We start from the raw sequence: 20,321 nt of genomic DNA on the forward strand, positions 1-20,321 counted from the left end.
TATCAAGTCCCTAGGTTGCTTGTTTCTTCCCCACAAGCTGAGACCTTGTATGTCAAAAGCCTGGCCTTCAGTGCTAACGTTCTCCATGTTCGTGCAGCTGTTTACCATCTAGAGGCTACCTGCTTTGCATATCTGTGGAGACCTCCCTCACTGTCCAGCAGTCAGATAGGGCCCTGTGGTCCTAAGACAGTGAGCCCTACAAGCCCACTTGATGTTGACCCATATGCTCTCAGCCATGCTACTGAGCAACATCACCTATTCATGGAACTGGCTCCCACTGTCCCCAGGATTGTCCTAAAACTTTCTTCTGCTTTGAGGCTACCTTACTGCTCTGGCTGGTCTTGTGCTACTATGGACACTTGAATAAAGCTATCTGCATTAGCGCCTCTTCTGATCTTACCTCTCCCCCGCATTGAAGATTTGGCCCCCAGATGTCTATAAATCTGTTTTTCTTTATTCTTTATTTCTATTTATTTATTGTTTTAAAGACACCAAGCTTTAGTCCCATAAACATGACTTTGGTCTAACTTAGCCATAGTAGGTGTGTAGTGGCATTGATTTTTAAATTTTTCATTTTCCTGATGATTGAAGATGTTGCATATCTTTTCAGGGGCTTATTTACTATCTGTAGAACTTCACAGAAGCCTGTTAAAATGTTTTGCTTTGGTCTTTTTTGTTTGTTTGTTTTGATTGTTTTTGAGACAAGTACTCTCCATGTAGCCCTGGCTGTCCTAGAACTCTCTATATTGATCAGGCTGGCCTGAAATGCACAGAGATCCACCTGCCTTTGCCTCCTGAGTGCTGGGATTAAAGGTGTGTGCCACATGCCTAGTTAAAGACTTGGTCTTACTACGCAGCCCTAGCTAACTTGGGACATGCTCTATAGACCAGGTTGGCCTCAAACTCACAGAGATCTGCTTGCATGTGTGTCCAGAACGATGGGTTTAAGGGCATAAACCATCAGGCCTGTCTCTGTTTTATACATTTGAAAATGAGGTATCATAATACTGTCGGTGTTTGATAGGATTGGAAGGCAGAGACTTTGGAGTACACTGATTGGCACTGATTATGTAAGAAGAGCTCACATTGATTGGCCAGCAGTCCCCAGGCTGGCAACAAGTTGTAACTCCTATGATGTGTGGAGCTCTAAAACATGTAATATATTTTCAATTCATCCTCAGAGGCCCTGACTTTGCTGCTAGTGTAGGAACTCCCACGTCGGCATGTTTGAAGCTCCTTAGTGATTCTTGAAGGTCGCTGGAATTCGGAACCACACTCCACAGAATCTTACAGAATTAGAGATCTTCAAGGGACCGATGTTAGAGATGTGTCTGATTCAGCATTTCTCAAATCAGGTTTCTCACACACCTCTTGCCCCATGGTCACTTCATGGAAAGAGGGCTATTGGGGAATATTGTGAAATAAATTCATAGATGAATCACAAAGTATATTGGGGTAGTCAAAAAAACTCTGAGAAACTCCACAGTAAAGAAATCCCTGTTAACCCGGGTCACCCAGGATTGTCCTTACGCTGTTAGACCACAGAACAATCGCATCTATAACTATCATAAATAGTAATGAGTCCCATAGACCATGTTCTAGCAAAGGTACACATAAGTGATAGGAACGACAACCAAAAGAGGACTTGGGGAGGCAAAGATGTAGTTTTGATTGGTTTAAACACGCATGATTTTATGTGTCCCTGTGTTTTCATGTGCCTGTGTAGAGTGGCTTTTGTTTGGGTTTTGTACAAAAGGGATTGAACCCTGGATCTCATACATGATAGGCAAGTGTTCTCCCGATGAGTCATATCCCTAGACCTGCTGCGTTTTCTTTTTTTGTTTGGGTTTTTTTTTTTTTCAAGACAAGGTTTCTCCGTGCAGTTTTTGTGCCTGTCCTGGATCTCGCTCTGTAGACCAGGCTGGCCTCGGACTCATAGAGATCTGCCTGGATCTGCCTCCCAAGTGCTGGGATTAAAGGCATGTGCCACCACTGCCTGGCCCTGCTGCATTTTCTAAACAAGTGTATATGTTAATACATTTATATAATGAATTATTTTATGCATGTACTTTTTAGTTTATTCTCTCTTTACAATAGAGATCACACTCACATTGACCCAGACAAAGGATCAAATGGTCAGTTTCTAGAGAGACCTGGTTGCTTTTAAACATCTAATTTCTGGTAATTAGAGTCCACTTGCTTCCCACCTTCAGCATTCTTTCGATCTAATGAGGGAATTAGATCAGCCCAAAATAAAAGTGTGTAATAGATTTCAGTTAGTGCCATGTGCACAGGGAACACAATGTTAGACTACCATGGCTGGCACTCTGCCTCCCTTACCACAAAGGCCAGTTCAGCCTATTCTATGTGGAGAGGGCGTCACAAGTAAAGGTGTCTTGATTTCATGGAAATCAAATCCAGTCTCCCTCTCTTGTTTCTGGCAACAAATTAAAGGACTTGCAAATTGTGACTTTACTCTGTTGGGCACATTTATCCTGTGATGAAAGGGGGCTCCCCCTGGGAAGGACAGATGACAAGGAGATACAGTTGTAGCTGAAGTTTTCCTGGTCCTGCCTGGCCCACAGTCAGGACAAATCTCTCCCATTTGCGTCCCCCAAGTAAACACACAGAGACTTATATTATTTATAAACTGTATGGCCATGGCAGACTGCTCGCTATCTGTTTTTATATCTTTAATCAACTCATTTCTATAAATCTATATCTTGCCACGTGGCTTGTGGCTTACCAGTATCTTACATCATGCTTCTCCTAGTGGCAGCTGGCAGCCTCTCTCTGACTCAGCCTTCCACCTCCCAGAATTCTCCTCTCTCCTTGTCCCGCCTACACTATCCTTCCTGCCTGGCTACTGACCAATCAGCATTTTATTTATCAATCAATCATAGCAACATATATTTACAGCATACAGGACATCCCACAGCATACAGTCACAAGGAGCAGTTCTGACTTTGGAAACAGGGTTTAGACTGCTCATTACAGTCAGTCTAAGCTGGACACCAGATGCTTATTTAATTGTAGCCAATCCGCTTTAGACTGAGAATGGTGTGTTGTTCTTTGAGGCGTCTATTGTGAAATGTGCTCTGTTGATCTCACAGAGGCAGAAAGACCCTGGGCTACAGTGATTTCACACGGCTACCTTTCTTTGCTCCTAGTTCTGATGGCTTAGGAAGTCGACTGTATTTACAGACTAAGTCATCATTTCTCATCTTGAACCCCAGTTTGGCGACAGTGCTTTGTTGGAGTCTTTCCTTTGTCCTCACTGACTCCACATTTGCTATCATTCGAGGACCGGATGTAGTGATTTTAAGCACCTCATAGTCTTTGTGGTTCTTCCTGTGATGTTAGACATCTTTCCTTTCTCAGATTCTGTGCCTGTTGCGCTCCCCATTAGGACCTAATCAGTCACAGTTACAGTGTGGGGTGTAGTGAAGCTGTCAAGAGAGTTTGGGTCTTAATTTATCCATGACAAAGAAACACACACATCTCATTCTTAGTAAGAACTCACTGTCTCACCCGAAGTTAACAATAGTGATTTCCAACATGTAGCAAATACAACTGAGGTCATTTATTCAAATTAAAGATGACGGAGGAGCTGGCCGGTAAAATGAGAGGGGGTTGAATGTAGTTACACACACATGTTTGAAAATCTGTGTTATTAGCTTAAATGCCCTGACACTGCAGAGGTAAAAATCAAATCAGAAGACAGACCAAGTAAGCTTCCAAATGATCAGGGTCCAAATCTCCTCTTGGTTTTAATCTAGAGTGGTTTTAGTGACATTTTCAAAAGCTAGACGTGAAGGAAAGATGATCACACAATATGGGAGACAATTGCCTTATCTAAATTCTGAATGTCTGTGAACCTCATTTTATACTCAAAGAAATCAGGTTAAGTTTGTCAGTGGACCAATTTGTACAAATGCAAACAAGTTACAAATGAATGACAGAAATAAACTACAACTAGCCATGGTCAGTGCAAATAAAACAGAATGTCCCCCATGTTTACGGATGATCAGAAAATACACAGGGTGGTGTGTGCTGCCCAACACCTTCCTCCAGCCTCATTTTTAGCAAAGACTAGGAACGATGCTACTATGATCATGACACGGCTCTCTGGGAAGAGGGTAGAATCAGACACAAGGGAGGGCTCTATGGGACGGAAAGAAGAAAGTGGCCTTTGCTGACCTACTCTTCCAGAGTCCTGGACCTCAGGGTTGGCTCAATGTCAAAATCACCTGCACAGGGCTGATGAAATGGATCAGGAGGTGACAGCCCTTGCCTTGTAAGCCTGGTAACCTGAGTCTGATCTCCTAAACCCACAAAAAGCCAGATGTGGTGGCTTGCACTTGCAACCCCCCACACTCCTAAGGCCAGAGGGAAGGCGGAGACAGAGTCACTGAAGATTGCAGGCCAACTAGCGTGGAGCGGTCGGGGCTACTGACACAGGGGAGCTCTTACCTCAACTGGGTGTGAGGAGAGAACCTGCTCCTAAAATCTGTCCTCTGACACCCACACATGCACACACACACACACACACACACACACACACACACACACACACAGGGAAAAAAAAAAGATCAACTACATAGGCAAAAGAGAGAAAATTGTGCCTTTCCGCTCCTTCCTTCCGTCTGTCCTCTCTCTCCCCCCCAACCCCCCCAATAAAGCTCTAAAAAGGTAAAAAAAAAAAAAAAGAGAGAGAGAAAATTGCAGCTCTCCAAACCCACATTCAGGTGTACGGACTGAGGTGTTTTTGAAGGCCTGGAAATCTGTGTTGTAAAGAACTCCAGTGACTGAGGCGGTTATGCCACCGCAGTACACATTTATCTGGAGAATTTTCGTAAGCCTTGGAGAAGAAGGCTGTTGATTAAATAAAAGCACATCTACATGCTGTCTATGTAATTAATTGTGTAGTTGGTTATACACACAGGACTTCCACCTACTGTTGACGAGACATTGAGTTTCTTCAATAACACAAGATGCTAATTGCCTGCCAGCCAATGTCCTGCTCCTCTTCTGCAGTCCAATCATCCACTCGTACGAATGTGTGAGGATGTCACGCACAAGATGACTTTGTCTATTGTTAGCTATTTATTAAACATGACTTGTTACTAAATATATATTTTTAATTAATATTTTTAATTAAATGATGAAATTTAATTAAATTTTTATTTAAATTTAGAGGATGCTAGGTCACATCGTTTTTAAAGTAGGAGACAATCTTGACAAAGCACACAATATAGTAGACTGAACAGATTTTTAGACTGAGGACGGCTGGATCTAAGTCCTTGTGCTAAGGATTGGTGACGCAAACGTAAGCAGCTTAGTGCTTGTCTTTCTGAGCTTGTTTTCATATGTACAAGCTAAGACCCAGAGCATCCATCCCATAGACACGCAGTGAGACGACATGTATAAAACCCAGTGAACACTTCCCATCCACATTAAATAAACAGATGCAGGTCCTTCCTGTTTTCTTTCTTCTTTCTCATTGTTGTCAGTCCAAACTCTATTCTGTCAAGTTCAGACAATAAACTCCGATACACGGAGTAAAAACAGCAAAGAACGACTTTCAACCAGGCTTGATCTACAGCTGAGATCTGGAACAGGCCTAGTGGGAAAGAGGGGAGGCTTTGCCTTCATGTGGTCCCTGGTGCAAGGACTTAACTTTTTCATCACAGCAAGAAGACAATACCCGCCTGAGCTTGTCTGTGTTCCAGCCAAACTCTGTTGCAAGAACAAGCACCAAGCTGTACTGAGCCTGCGTGATGTGGCTAACAGAACACCTGATAATACAGAAAGTCATTTGAGAAATCGAGGAGTTGACACAGGACCCGACGCACGGAGAGTCTGTCAGTCAGAAACACACAGAGGGGTGCTCAGACCCTCCCTACACCCTGTTTCCATCACCAGCTAGCTTCACGACTTCACACGCTGCTTCACCTCTTAGAGGTCAGCTTTTGAAAGAGTTGAGCTCAGGAATCTCCAAGGAAGCAGCTCTCTCTGAAGCCTAGGATTCTGGGGAGACAGCAGTCCCCTGGAGAGGAGCACGGACGGTGGCCAGACTCTTGGCATTTGATTGGTTTGCTCTCTCATGGTTGGTCAATGAATCGTAAAGAACAGCAGAAGCTCTCAGCTCATGGGTGTGATTTATTTGCGGAAAAGGGGAAAAGATAACACTAGGTCAAAAGAAATGTTCTTTTTTCTCCATAGACACAGAGGCAGTCAGCACTGTTATTCAATTCTAAATGTCATATGTAATTTCATACAGTTTAAAGTCGGACTGCGATGTCAGCGGCTGACGACCTGAAAATTGAAAGTCTTGATTTTCCACAGCAAGTGGTGCACTCGTTGTAAACGTGATATGTTAATTAGAGGAGAAAGGAATCCATCAAAATTGTTCTAAAAAGGAAAGCATGTAGAAAAGAGCTTGTAGTGAAACAGTAAGTGCCCTGTGTTTTACAAGTGGACGTGTTAACACAGTGAAGAAAATAAATATATTCTTTACAAACAGTTGATGCAATGAAGAAAAAATGTTGAACTCAAAATTTAGAGAATGAGTTTATTCTTCAGGTACTGTTGTGAGGCGGCATAACCAAGTCTACCTCCCTCCCGACTCCAATCACTTCCTCCCAGAAAACACGGCGGCTGTTAGTGTCCTTACTGGGTATCCGGCACACCGAGTGTCGCAGTTCACCAAATTTCTCCGTGTATTGTGGTTTTATGAATGAGGAAACTGAGTCACACAGAAGCTAAGTGGCCTGTTCCGGAAGCAGGATTTGAACCCAGGTCCTCTCTCCTGTGCTGCTTTATAAAGTGTGGTGTATTCACACCTTTTCTCTAATGAGCTCTTCGGAACAACAGTTCCCAATCCGCCAAGGCTTGGAGCGGAGCTGAGTGCTGAAACCACCCTTTCCTCCTGCTTCCTCTTGGCTGTTTCTCAGAAACCCGAGCCATCAAAACACAAAGCAAGAGAACACGATAGCTGTAGAATTTCTTCTGTCTTTGAAAAGCAATGAAATGGATACGTTCCAGATTATTCCAATTTATGAAAATAACTCATTCCTCTGAATTCAGATGTTGTGCGGTTTTAATAATATATCACACATGGGTGAATAATTTACCATGGCTTCATTCTTATGAAAAGAGAACATACATTTTACTTCTTTGGTTATCAACCATGGTAATTACTACATTCAGTCCATGCATAACACACATCACAGCACCTTCATAAAGGACGTAGATCCCAGCTGGGCATGCCAGGGTGCACCTGTGATCCTGCACCTGGACATCATCCCAGCTGGGCATGCTAGGGTGCACCTGTGATCCTGCACCTGGACATCATCCCAGCTGGGCATGCCAGGGTGCACCTGTGATCCTGCACCTGGACATCATCCCAGCTGGGCATGTCAGGGTGCACCTGTGATCCTGCACCTGGACATCATCCCAGCTGGGCATGCCAGGGTGCATCTGTGGTTCCTGCACCTAGAGAAAAAGGCAGAAAGATGGCTGCAGGTTCAAGACCAGCCTGGTCTACATACATAAGTCAGACCCTGGTCTACATAAGGGTTACAGAATGAGACCTGTGGTCCTTTGAATAAGCTCACTGGAAGTGGTACTCTTAGGAGGTGTGGCTTTGTTGGAGTAGGTATGGCCTTGTTGGAGGAAGTGTGTCACTGTGGGAGTGGGCTTTGAGGTCTTATATGTGTTCAAGCCCAGTGTTCTTGTTGACTTCCTGTTGCCTTCAGATCAAGATGTAGCCAGCACCATGTCTGCCTGCAAACTGCCATGTTGCACCATGATGATAATAGACTAAACCTCTGAAACTGTAAGCCACCCCAATTAAATGTTGTTCCTTTATAAGAGTTGTCATGGTCATGGTGTTTCTTCACAGCAGTAGAAACCCTAACTAAGACAAGACCCCATCTTAAATATACGTATATCATCCAAACCCTAGTAAATACATGTTGAATGAGGAGATGAAGGACTTAGGCCAGGAACTCCTCAAGACTAGTCCATGCAGAACACCAGGGGCGCTGTCTCCATGGCTTCTTTGAATAAAATCTGTTTCAAAGTAAAGCCAACATACTCCTTGATATTTTTGGGACATTTGGGTGCCCCCAAATGAGTCCCCTTGCAATGCCACATTGCTCCAGCTTTAGTCATTCATGAACAACCACCGCGGGTTTTTTTTTTTCAATCATATTTACATAGGCTCTGATCTATCATTTATCTAAACATCTCCTGAGTGAAGTCAGCATTTTTACTTAAAGAATTTTTCTAGATTACTAATGCTATCTCGTGCAATACAAGCAGTGTGTATTTGTACGATGTTGTTTCAGGGAGTCACAAAAACAACAAAAACTCTGCACACGTGTCCTATAGACACACTGTGGTTTTCTCTAAACCCTTCCAGTCTGTGGTTACCTGGGTGGAACAGGGAGAGAGCCAGTTGCTTTTACACTTTATGCATATACGAACTATAGACGTATGTTTTACACACACACACACACACACACACACACACACACACACACTCACACACGGAAAACAAACCATACTATCACATCTTTCACTTCTAAGTGCATGTTTGGCAAAACCTGCCGCTCACCCTTTCAGAGTGGAAGAGCTTAAAAACGGCACTAAGGGGTCAAGGCAGTGTGCACCAGCTCCTGCCAGTGGCTAGTTGTGGGCAGCTGAGTGCTGGGCACTGGCTCTTGCCCTGGCGCTCCAGGCTGCACCAAGGGCTTTCCCTACCTGTGAAATAAACCCCAAGCAGAGACACAAACTGTCAGTGCAGTGATGCTGGAGTAGGTTCTCACAGAAACAGTGTGCGCTCTTGTGTGATATTTTGTTTGTGTTCTGACCAGTAAAGCTTGCCTGGAGATCAGAGGGTGGAACTAGCTACTAGTTAACCATAGAGGCCAGGTGGTAGTGGCTCACACCTTTAATCCCAGCACTTGGGAGGTTCATGCCTTTGATCCCAGAACAATTGGGAGGTGGAGACAGGAATATAAGGTGGGTGGAGACAGGATCTCGGGCCCCATCCTGTCAGAGGATCAGGAGAGGTAAGAAGTCACTGGTGGCTGCTCCTTTGCTTCTCTGACCTTGCAGGTTATCACCCCAATATCTGACTCCTGGTTTTTATTGATAAGACTAATTAGGATCATGCTTCACCCTCTATTTCCGCACTAGAGAACTGTGATGGGCTGGAACCCGCGGCCACCTCGCTCACCACTAACATCTTCTTGTTGGCTGGGAGGGAGCTCTGGCCATAAAGATCTTTGTTCTCATTCCTGACTACTCTCCTCCAATGAAATGCCTACTCCTGGCGCAGGGATATACAAGTGAAAAGTTGTTCTGCTGAAAAGTCTGCATACATTTTCATATAGCGTAAAAAAGCAGCTCTTATTGTACTTCGGAATGAAGGGGCCAGGGGGAGTGCACAACAAAACAAAACAAAAAACCACTGGCCATTTCGTCAGCTTAAACAAACAAATGACTTCTCATTTCTTGTCTGCGTGGCTCAATCATGAAATCCTAGAGAACCTCCAAAGAGCCCTGGCCCAGAACACTCTGCTCCTGTTCAGACACTATTTATAACATGCCCTGTGTCTTTATGGTTTTTCTCTCCAATGTTTTTCAGCCTGTGTAGATGGCATTTATGCAATTCAGAAAAGGATGCTTCGACAAGATTAGTCAGCAGCCAGGTCCTCTGACGCAGCTCCGAGATCCAGTTAAAAATAGACAGAGGATGCTTTGCCTCAGTCACGGCTGGTGTGTGGCACAACAGAGCTGACCACAGTGCTGGTTCCCACATCCTGTTCTTTCATCCAGAAATAGATGAAAACTCTGTCCCTGGATTTTGGACAAGACCTTTTGCTTCTGTGACCTTGGCTCTCTGCTCCTGCTCACCCACTTTCCCACCCCCTCACTTCTGCAATATGAAATCTCAACTGTCAGCCCAGGGCTCTGAGAGTCTGTGTTTTTTCCCAGTCCCAGGGGTTGCAAACACCAGGCTACACAGGCCAGGTAGATGGTGTAAGTTAACAAAGCCAGGCAGGTCTGCAAGGGCAGCCCACTTGTACCTCATCTGCAGCATGAGGAGGCTCTTACTCCATTTCCCACAGAGCAAATGACTTTTCCCAGAACAGCCAGAGTCCCAGATTATTATGGGAACTCGTCTAATCGTTAATGTTAGAAATAAAATCGGATTTTAATGCGTTTTTAAAATAGAATGGAGCCCAAACCACAAACATTAGTTCATGAATTTTGCTCCATTGCTCTTTGGGGATCTTGTATGTTAATCAGCTAGAAAATGGGACTCTACAAAATGTAGAAGTTTTGGGTTAAAACTGTCTGTTTTTTCTCATTCTTGACTTCTAAATTGGAATGGCCTTGGGCCTCTGTCAGGAGTCCTGGATTCTCATGTTTGTCTGGCTCTGTGTTAGCTATGGAACTTCATATTAATTTGCTTCAGTGGCAACAACCTGAGATTTCTACCAAATTCCATCACCCTGTGAGCCAAGAAGACCCTCATCCTCACTCTCTTCCTCGCCCTTCATCTTGGAGATCAGCTCCCCACAGCAGCTGGCGATCCACGTACCTTCCAATTTCCTCAGATTACAAGCCAGGTTTGTTTGTAGCGCTGTTGTGTCTAAAGCCCAATCAGTGCCATCACCTAGGCCTTCCTTGAGTCCCCTCCCCTCGGGATGAGCTGTTAGCGACTGTCGTCACCCCTCGCCAACTGCTACCACGACATCTGTTTCCATTGCTGCCACAGCTTCTCAGTCCTCCCAGCCTTTTCACCAGAAACAAAACAAAAAACAATTTAGAAGCACTTTGTTCAGGGTTTTTCCCTGGAGGAGAATTTGCAACGAATACATATGGTTGCCGTCACTCATCACAGCCAACCCCCAAATCGTCTAATGCCCTTGCAGGTGTGTGGGACCACTCCAAGCAGTCATGTTCCAGTCATGGGCGGAGGGGCAGAGGTTTACAGCAGGATCAGGTCAGGTCTCAAGGAGTCCCCACATCAGCATGTCAGGCATTCAAAGCCCGGAGGTGCTGCAAATATCCAGGCCGTCTCTAAAGTACTGTGTTGAATGTATTATGGTCAATTCTATCACTCAGCATTGGGGACTGAAAAAAAAGTCTATTCTTTTTTTTTTTCTCATCCAGAAGTATAAAAGCAACTTGGGCACATTTCCATCTGTCCTTGGAAGACTTGAACTTTGAAAGTAGGAGATTCTGGAGGATTCACACCTCTCAGCTTTATCTAGTGTTTGACTTGCTGAGTGCTACTTCTTCCTTGGTCGGCGGTAACCAGAAACCAGACACTGGATGACGGGAATTTATGCCCTCATAAATTTGAAGTCTAAAAGCTCAAGTTAAGATGTCAGCAGGGCTGTGCTCCCTTCAGAATCTCTAGAAACTTCTTTCCCTATCTCCTCCAAAATCTGGTGGCAGCGGAAGTCTTTGGCATTCTGTGCTTACAGCACTGTGATTTCAGTTTTTGCTTGTTTTCATAGTCTTCATTCTGTTACAAACGTTCTTTTAAATTCCTCTGCAAAATGACATAATTTGCACATAACCTGTGTGTGTCTTCCCTGACTCTGTAAATTATCTCTAGATTACCTAGAGACACCGTGAAAATGCTGTGTAATTCAAAGAAGCAGAGCCCATGAATAGAAAGGACCAGCTATATTAAGAAACTGGGGATAAGAGTTTGAACACAGCTTTGTGAGGAACAGAAGTCATCAAGCAGCTAGCAAAGACACCCTCGCAAGCATCGGACCTGCACCGTTAGAGAGAACGCTGCTTATCTTCCTGGGTCTGTAAGTTCAGACATGGAAAGAACAGGAAATGTCAGGATTCAGGTTTTGATAAATCAGAAGACAGCTGTCCTAAAAGGTTTGGAATGCCCCTTAGACATAGTGATGGGTCTGTTCCCTGGAGTCTCTTGGAGCAGTGAGGAACCAACCCAAAGAGAAGACCTTCACACTACTCTGAGCCATGCCCTTAAATGCTGTGGGGGTTTGAACAAGGGGTCCCCAGTAGCCTCAGGCATTTACATACTTGCCCCTCTGTTGGTGGCGCTGTTTGGGAAGCTTAGGAGGTGTGACCTTGTAGGAAGTATTTCACTGAAGGTAAACCTTGAGGGGATAAAGCATCATCTATTGCTTGTCTGCTTCCTTGCCGTTCAAGACGTCAGCCCTCGGGTTTCCTGCTCCTGCCGCCATGTATACGGCTTGTTGCCATGACGCCACTCAGCTACCACGAACTCTTGACCCTCTGGAACATAAGCCCAAATAGCCTTTTTCTTCTCTAAGTTGACTTGGTCACGGTGTTTATTGCCATAGAAAAGTGAGTAATACAAAGTCGTGCCCGTGAATGACACCAATGTGGAGATGTAACTGGCCTGGCAGGAATCATATTTTGAAGAGACACTTGTGTTCCTTATTGTGACTTATAGACTATTGACACAGTGGACCCCAAGAAACTGGGATTCCTCCAGGAACTTACACGGGGAAGAGAACTACTAAAGGCTGGTGCCAGCCAAAGGAGGAACTTGCCACCCAGTGGCAAGTGATTTCATCCAGCACCGAGAACTTGTCAGATCATCTGGCTGGGACACCGGAGCCCAGACAATGACGGACAGTAATGTACACTGACTGGGACTACTTAAGAGATGCGTATCTCTGGCCCATACTTAAACCTGGGTTTCACTTCAGAATCCCAAAGATGAACTTGAAGAGGGCCACTGGATCTCTTTATCACTCTTCCAAATATAGCCACATCGAATAACTCTCATATTTCTGCTTTTTGCTATTAATTTGTTCATTCTAATTGTTATTATTGAGGCCAGGTGTCTGAACCTGGCTTCTTGGGGCGTAGACTGTGAATACAAGGTCATTGATACACACTGACTGCCAAGAGAAAACGGCACACAGAACTGCTAGAAAATTCATTCTGAAAAGGCAAGTTGACTGTCAACCAGCATCTGTGGGCCTCCATCCAAGCGTCTCTTAAAAGTCTTGCAATTTTATAGCTAAAAAGCCCAAAACAAAACGAGCAAAACCCAATGCAGACCACGGTCCAGAATCAACCCAGGAGAACAATAAGGTGGAGGGTAATGGCTCTGCAGACTCAGCCTCTCTAAAGTGGAAAGTGCCGCCAAGGGACTCAGAAAACACAAAGCCAGACTGGGCAGACCGTTGCAGGTAAAGTGCTTGTCATGCACGAAGGGAGTCAGAGTCTGGATCCCTACAACCCAAGCAACCTGGTGGATGTGGCAGTTCTCTGTCCTCCCAGTCCAGGAAGGAAGGGACGGGGAGTCAAGCTGGCTAATGAAACTAGTCACATTGGCAAGCTCTGAGGTTGATTGACAGATCCTACTTCAAAGACTAAGGTGAGTGAGCCACGGAGGCAGATTTCTAACATCAACCTCAACCTCAGCTTTCCCATGCATACATGTGAAAAGAAGAAAAAAAACTGTAATGATTTGTTAGTTTAAATGTATATATACATATATATTAGTGAGACAAAAGTGAATTTTCACCATGACTCTTGTTCTTGCATGTGCCCGAGATCAAGTCCCGGCCTGTATCACTAAGGGTGGGGACACTACCAAAGTCTGATGACCATGGAGTGTGTCAAGAAACTCAGAGCCAGCCATTGTATTTGGAGCCTAGGGTCTCCTGGAGACCCTTTCCCTGGTTGTCTTTGAAGTTCTTAGCTACTATGCTGTTGCTGTGAAGAGACACCAGGACCAAGGCAGCTTATAAAAGAAAGCATTTAAATGGAGGTTTGTTTATGGTGTCATAGAGTCAGTCCGTTAGTACCATGGTGCGCAGTGTGGCGGCAGGCAGGCAGGCAGCAGGCACTGGAGCAATCCATGAGAGGTTATGTGTTGAGACAACAACCAGGAAGCAGAGAGAGAGCTAACCGGGAAGTGGCATGGCCTTTTGAAACCTCAAAGCCCACCCCCAGGAACATACTTCCTCCAACAATGTCGTACCTATTCCAGCAAGGCCACACCTCCTCCTAATGCTTTCCAAAGAGTTCTCCCCACTGGGGACCAGCCATTCAAATACATGAGTCTAAGGGGGCCATTCTCATTCAAACCACCTCATTTCATATGCCCGGAGCAAACAGCCTGGAATGAGCCAATGAAAATGACTGACAAGAGTAGTTGTTCTTGACTAGCAGGAGTGAAGAAATTCTCTATTTCTACATTTTAAAGATCATGCCTTAACGTGTTTAAATGTATTTTTAAATTAATTATTTGGGAAGACAGTGTTCCCTTTCAAGACACTCTGCGTCAGGACAGGATGTCAACATGGCTGAGGGCTGCCGTGCTTAGAAGTTGGAATCAGCCATAGCACTATAGGCGGATTGAGAACGGCAAAATGCAGAAACAAGTTGCCATGGAAACAGGCCACTAAATGGAGCGTGGCAATTCTAAACCTTGTATGATATAAAGAGAAGGAAAGGGGTGAGGTAGGACAGGACAGCATAATCCTCCAGTCTTAGCACCAGGGAAGCTGGAGGAGGATTGCCCCAGATTTGAACACACACACACACACACACACACACACACACACACACACACACACGAGAGAGAGAGAGAGAGAGAGAGAGACAGACAGAGAGAGAGAGAGACAGAGAGAGAGAGACAGACAGAGAGAGAGAGAGAGAGAGAGAGAGAGAGAGAGAGAGAGAGAGAGACAGAGAATATTTATGGAAAGAAACCATGTCTGCAAACAGGTTGGAATGCTTCAGGTCCAGAGGCCAACTACCTACCTCAGGCCAAAGCCAGAAAAAGAGATCAAATTTGGAGCCTGTCTGAAAAATTTTAAATAGTTAATTTACTTCTCTTTGTAATATTGCAGTTGAACCTAGGGCCTGGCACATGCTAGGCAAGTGTTCTACCACGGAGCTACCTTTCCTAGCCCACTGCCTTATATTTTATTTTAAGACAGGGTTCCAGGAAGTTACAATCCTCCTGCCTCAACCTTCTGAATAACTGGGGTCTCGGGCCTGTGCCTCCAGGCCCGGTTTGCTGAACATTTTCAGTTTGGCCATGTCCATCTTGTCAGTTCCCTCCAACAGGACTAAGAGTGACTTCTGTGTGACGACAGTCCTGCAGGAAGGCTCCAGAGGAGCCTGCCATCCTGAGCACAGTTTGTCCCGCTCCAGAGAACCAGCCTCCCTTTTGCCCTGTAGCTCTGGTTCTGTGCACTGTCTCTTCCAGACCTCCTTCCCAGCTGCACTGTCACCTTGCCCAGGACTCTTGTCTTCTTGGCCTTGACCCCTAGCCCAGTGGCAGGACACGTAGCCAGCCTCCTCTGCGTGTCCTAGCCTTGTCCCGCAGAACTCACCTCTAACGCCCATCTTACTCACCCTGCTGCTCTCCTACGTGCAACCTCTTCCCTCTCATTTCTGAGCTCAGCCTGACCTTGGCTTTGCTAGGCTTGCATCTGGCTCTGGCTTGGGCATGTGACTCTCAGTGTGGATGGTATCGTGACTCAGAAAATGCCACATCATGAGCTGTCACCCCAACTCCAAGCTTCTGTGCACCACTAAACACAAGCCCTAGCTTCCTCCAGCGGGGCGGGCAGCACCTCCACTTCCCGGATCCACAGCTAACCTTCCTTTTCTGCCCACGTTTTTCTCTCCGGTGCTTGGCACTCTCTTCACAGAAGGGCCCTTCTGTGTGACTGTGAGCTCACTCGTCTATTTTTAACCCCCCCCCCACTGCTTTCTAATTGCTCCCATTCCATGCCTTCCCTTATCACCGATTTTCAGAGCACGCCGTCCACACCGTCGTTATGTCGCACTCATTACCCCCTTATTGCTTCACTCACAAATGCCATCTCTTTGGGTCCCTTTCACAACACAGCCAAGGAGGCAGAGGAACTCTTATGGTCTCCAGTTCATAGATCAAGAAATTGAGGTTCAGAGAGGGTAAGTGATGTTCCCCAGGCTGTCTCCGCATCCTTAGACACATGGATACGAAGTCTTCTCCAAAATGGCCACCTTGTCCATGTTATATATTCTTTATTTTCTTTTATGTGTATTTGGTGTTTTGCCATGGGTGTCGGATTCCCTGGAACTGGAGTCAGAGACAGCGGGGACCTGCCATGTGGGTGCTGGGAATTGAACCCGGGTCCTCTGGAAGAGCAGTCAGTGCTCTTGACTGCTGAGCCATCTCTCCAGCCCCATGTTGTATGTTCTTACCTCAGGAGGCACTGCTTGCTGTGGCCGAGTCTCTGAGTCACCATCATCTGCTCTTCCTATGAGTCCTTTTTTGTTGACAGGTAAGCCAGCATCCACCAAAGAACTTCAGTAAACAAAAACACCAAGACGCTGCTTTCTTCCTCCTTAGCCTTCAGATTCAGGGCCATAACTGTATATTCTAGGACCCTAGAAGATGAAAGATTCTTCATTTGCCCTTTGTTGCTGTGGTGATTTGAAAGCAAATGCCCCCCAAAGGCACTATTAGAAGGTGTGGCCTTGTTGGAGGAAGTGTGTCACTGTGGGCGGGCTTTCAGGTCTCATTTGGTCAAATTTCTCTCAGTGTGACAAACAGACCACTTCTGTCGCCTGCAAGATGCAGGCCTCTCAGCTCCTTCTCCAGCACCACGTCAGGCTACATGTTGCCGAGTCCCACCATGATGATAATGGACTGAACCTCTGAACTGCAAGCCACCGCCCCAATCAAATGTTTCCTTTAAAAGAGGTGGCTTGACCATGGTGTCTCTTCACAGCAATAGGAACCCAAACTAAGACAATTGCCAACAAACAAAATGGTACAAAGCAACAAGACTATCCTTGGAGGCTCCCCCTTCTCAGGATGGGCCCTGAAGCCCAAGGCCTACATGCTGGGCTGCCTGCTGCACCCCAGGAGTCCAGTCCAGGCATTTCCAGATGCCTCCACGGCAATGTTTTTACTATGCACTCCCCCCAGGCTTGTGTTCCTGTCTTCCTAAATGTCATGAACCTCTCTCATTTCCACAGACCTGTGCAGAGCAGTAAATATTGATCAGATTGGGCATGTGTGCCTGCGTGTTCCTTGAAAAGGGAAAACAAGCCTTCTTGCATCAAGAGTTCCCAAGACAAGAGAATTATTTAGGGTGAGATTGGCCCCATGGTGTGAAGCCTCACGGAGTATTGAAAAACCGTTAAGAAAAGAAAGCAGAACTTGGGGAGGTAGAGGCCAGCAGCATGAATAACTCCTAACTCATTTGTACTCTGAGAGAGAAGTGTAAGAGGCTGCTAGAACAAGGCTGAGGGACAAGGTAGGCTGAGGGAGCTGGGAGCACCCCAAAAGCCAAATCCGAGCAGCTCTAGTGGGAAAATGGCTGGGTAATGAGCCCGATGTAGGGAGACTTGCTTTCCTCCAGTCCCTTCCCAGGCTCACCAGTGGCCCGGGAAAATGGCACCGGCTGGCTAACTGGCCAGGTGCTCGCCCCCTTCCCGCTCTGTGCTGGCTGCTGCTTCGTGTGCGTTCTCCTCTGCCTCACCACACCCCAGTGATTCTTCTGCTGATTCCACTTCCAGAGTGACTCAGTTCCTTGGTCGTGGTCCCTGCCGATCACTGCTGGATGTTGGACCCCATGCCACCGGAATGTTCTGCAGTGTTCTCTGTGGCGATCAGTCTGGGGAAGATACTCTCTTTCCTCTCTGAGGTTGTGGGTTCTTTTCGTGTCATGTTTTCGGGATGGAGAAACTCTGGAGTAAAGAATCCACTAACACAGTTGTTTGCGATGGACCAGGGTTTACATCTTGAGTCGCCTGCCAACCAAATGGGCATCTGTCACACTTTGGGCACTGGTTCAACCTCTCTGAGTCGTGGTTCCTCATTTGTGACCTAAGAGCGATGGCATCTCATGAGCTTGTAGACAGAACTAGGTGACAGAGTCCACAGAGCTCAGTCCTGGTGCAGGCCCATAATGAAGGCCTAATAGGTGTTATCATTTAGGATCTATGGAGCACATTTGTTTCATTAAAGAAAAAACCAGAGGTCCTGAGTTCTTGTGGACACTACATCCTATTGTAAGGGAAAAAACAAAACAACAAACAAACAAAACCCCTCACAGTTTGAGAAAGCTCAGTTAATCTGCCATACCCCTCTAGTGTTTATACAGACACCCTTGTCTCAGAGTCCCGAGGGCCAGTCCCCATGTAGTTTACACTTTTACAAACACCTACTCACCAGATGCAACCCGGACCGTGCACACAAATCACAATTGGTTGTTGAGTTACTTTTCCTTATGTGTGCACCCCAACCCTCTTCTCCTCTTCCACTTCCTGTTATTGGCACAGTTATTCCATTCCTTCGACCCAGATTCCCTGAGCTCTTCCGTGTGCCACTCCGTGCAGCTCTGCAGGGGCCGCGGCCACCAGAAGGAAGGGGCTGGTTCAGCCCTCTCCAAACAGCAGGTGCTCACTAAGTGACGGTTTGTCGCTCTGTTTCAGAGACTTGTCCACAGATATTTTCCAGAGAGAAGTGAAGGGAGAGAAGGGCCTTGACAAACAGAAATCTGGTTATTATATTGTGTGCCTTCTTTGGGACCCAGCGTTGGGTAGTTTGGAAAGAAGCGGGGAAAGCCACGTGGAGAAAGGACAGGAAGGGTGTGCCTCTGGGCTGACACTGTCAGAGAGACGGGCGTTATACATACTATCTTAGTCTTCAAGCATCCGTGCATAGAAAATAGTCGTGGCTACTGAATTTCCATTTCATCAACAGAAGAACTGAAGCTTGGGATGTTTCCATGTCTTGCTCGGCCGGTTCAAATGCAGCTTTTGCAACCTTCGAGCCCTGACAAGTCCACAATGCTGCCTTCTCCCACACAGGGAGAAGAGTTCCTGCTAGGATGTGGCTGCCTCCATGTTTCATCTATCCCCATGCTTCCACGTGTATCCCTGCTCAGATTGCTCATGGTGTCCCCATCCTGGCCATCGTGCCCACTGACTTCTCCATGATGGCCACATGCCCTTGTCTTGTGCCTAGACCTGCACCCCCTTCTGTTCTTCCGCCACCACTAAGGGCTTGGTACTACCAATGTGGTGAACTTCAAGGAAAGACCAAAACTTCTAAGGCTTTCTGGACAGCACATCTGTACTGACTCAGCACACTGAGAGCCACAGGAGCTAGCATTTGTGGACTGTGTAGGGCTTGGGTATGACAGGCCTCGGGGGTACCCTTTGGAGAGGGCAAATCCTTGTTTTTGTTTTGTAAATGAAGAAACTGAGGTAGGTTTAGGAAGATCAATCAGACTTCATAAGGAAAAGGAGCTTGGTCTCACAGGCAATCCGTAAAACACAAAGGAGAGCCATGTGCATTTCCAATGGCTTTGCTGGAGCAGAATACTGTGGTTACTTCCCTCTTCTCCTGAAGAGCTGTGCAGGAAAGCCTACAGGGCTGTTTCTGTTGTGTTGAAAGCTCTCTAACTTCATCTGTATCAGTCAAAAAACTTAGCAGGAATCCTTTCACTTCCTTGTTTATATAAAAACTAAAAACTAGTCACTGATTACCCATCACTGACCACACACTGTGCTGGGTATGGGGGAGTGCCCGAGGACCAGACAAGCCCCTCCCTGCAGCTTCCGGAGGAGAAGGAGAAGGAGAAGAGAAACAAGCAGCTGTCGCAGTCAGTCCCTTGGTGAGTATGCATGGAGGGTTGGCTTCAGGACCACGTGGATCCCAAAATCTGAGGATGCCGACACTACTTATATAAAACGACCTCACATGAGCGACCTCACATGAACGACGTGTGCTCGCCCTCCCTTATACCGAAACCCATCTCTTGGTTACTGTTACCTCCTAATGTGAAGTAAATGCTCTGGAGAGATTGAGATGCCGTATTGTTCAGAGAATCATGTCGGGAAATAAGATCTACCTGTCAGTACAGACCTTTTGTTCCCCAGATGTTTTGGATCCATTGGCTGAATCCCTGGGCATAGAAACTACAGACACAGAGGTAACCACACACTGCGTAAGATGTAAGTGTAATGATGGGTAGATGTTGGTCTCACCATGGAGCTGTGTAAAAGAAGGACCTAACCTACTTTGGAAAACCTCTGGGAGAAGGTGACATTTCAAGTGAGCACTAAATGATGCGTGTGAGGATTGACTTCTGGGTAAGAAAGCCATGGACTTATTCACTGGCATAGGATTCTGTGCTCTATTGTGGAGTTGCCTCTGTCAGGCCCAGTGCAGGAAGAAAACACATAATTTTGTGATCTCTTTTAACTTGAGACAAAAGGATGTTCAGTTTAATTGAGCTGGAAGATTTCTCTTT

The 20,321-nt window shown here is 46.0% G+C and overlaps 1 long non-coding RNA gene across 2 annotated transcripts in view; it reads right to left on the reverse strand.

Annotated features, from left to right (window-relative positions):
* The window catches only part of LOC128116461 (uncharacterized), a 28,547-nt gene extending 12,871 nt beyond the window's left edge, over positions 1-15,676 (reverse strand). The window contains exons 1-3 of one of the 2 annotated variants that reach the window (XR_008220468.1): positions 15,418-15,676; positions 10,619-10,813; positions 5,088-7,497 (exon numbers count right to left, since the gene is read on the reverse strand). This is a non-coding gene — a long non-coding RNA (uncharacterized LOC128116461). Of the gene's footprint in view, positions 1-5,087; positions 7,498-10,618; positions 10,814-15,417 lie in introns of those variants that run through there. The other variant, XR_008220469.1, reaches the window with a different exon arrangement.
* Between the last annotated feature and the right edge of the window lie 4,645 nt (positions 15,677-20,321).

The sequence above is a fragment of the Peromyscus californicus genome, unplaced genomic scaffold (genome assembly GCF_007827085.1).
Source record: "Peromyscus californicus insignis strain IS unplaced genomic scaffold, ASM782708v3 Scaffold_20__1_contigs__length_68692818, whole genome shotgun sequence".
NCBI classification, from domain to species: domain Eukaryota; kingdom Metazoa; phylum Chordata; class Mammalia; order Rodentia; family Cricetidae; genus Peromyscus; species Peromyscus californicus.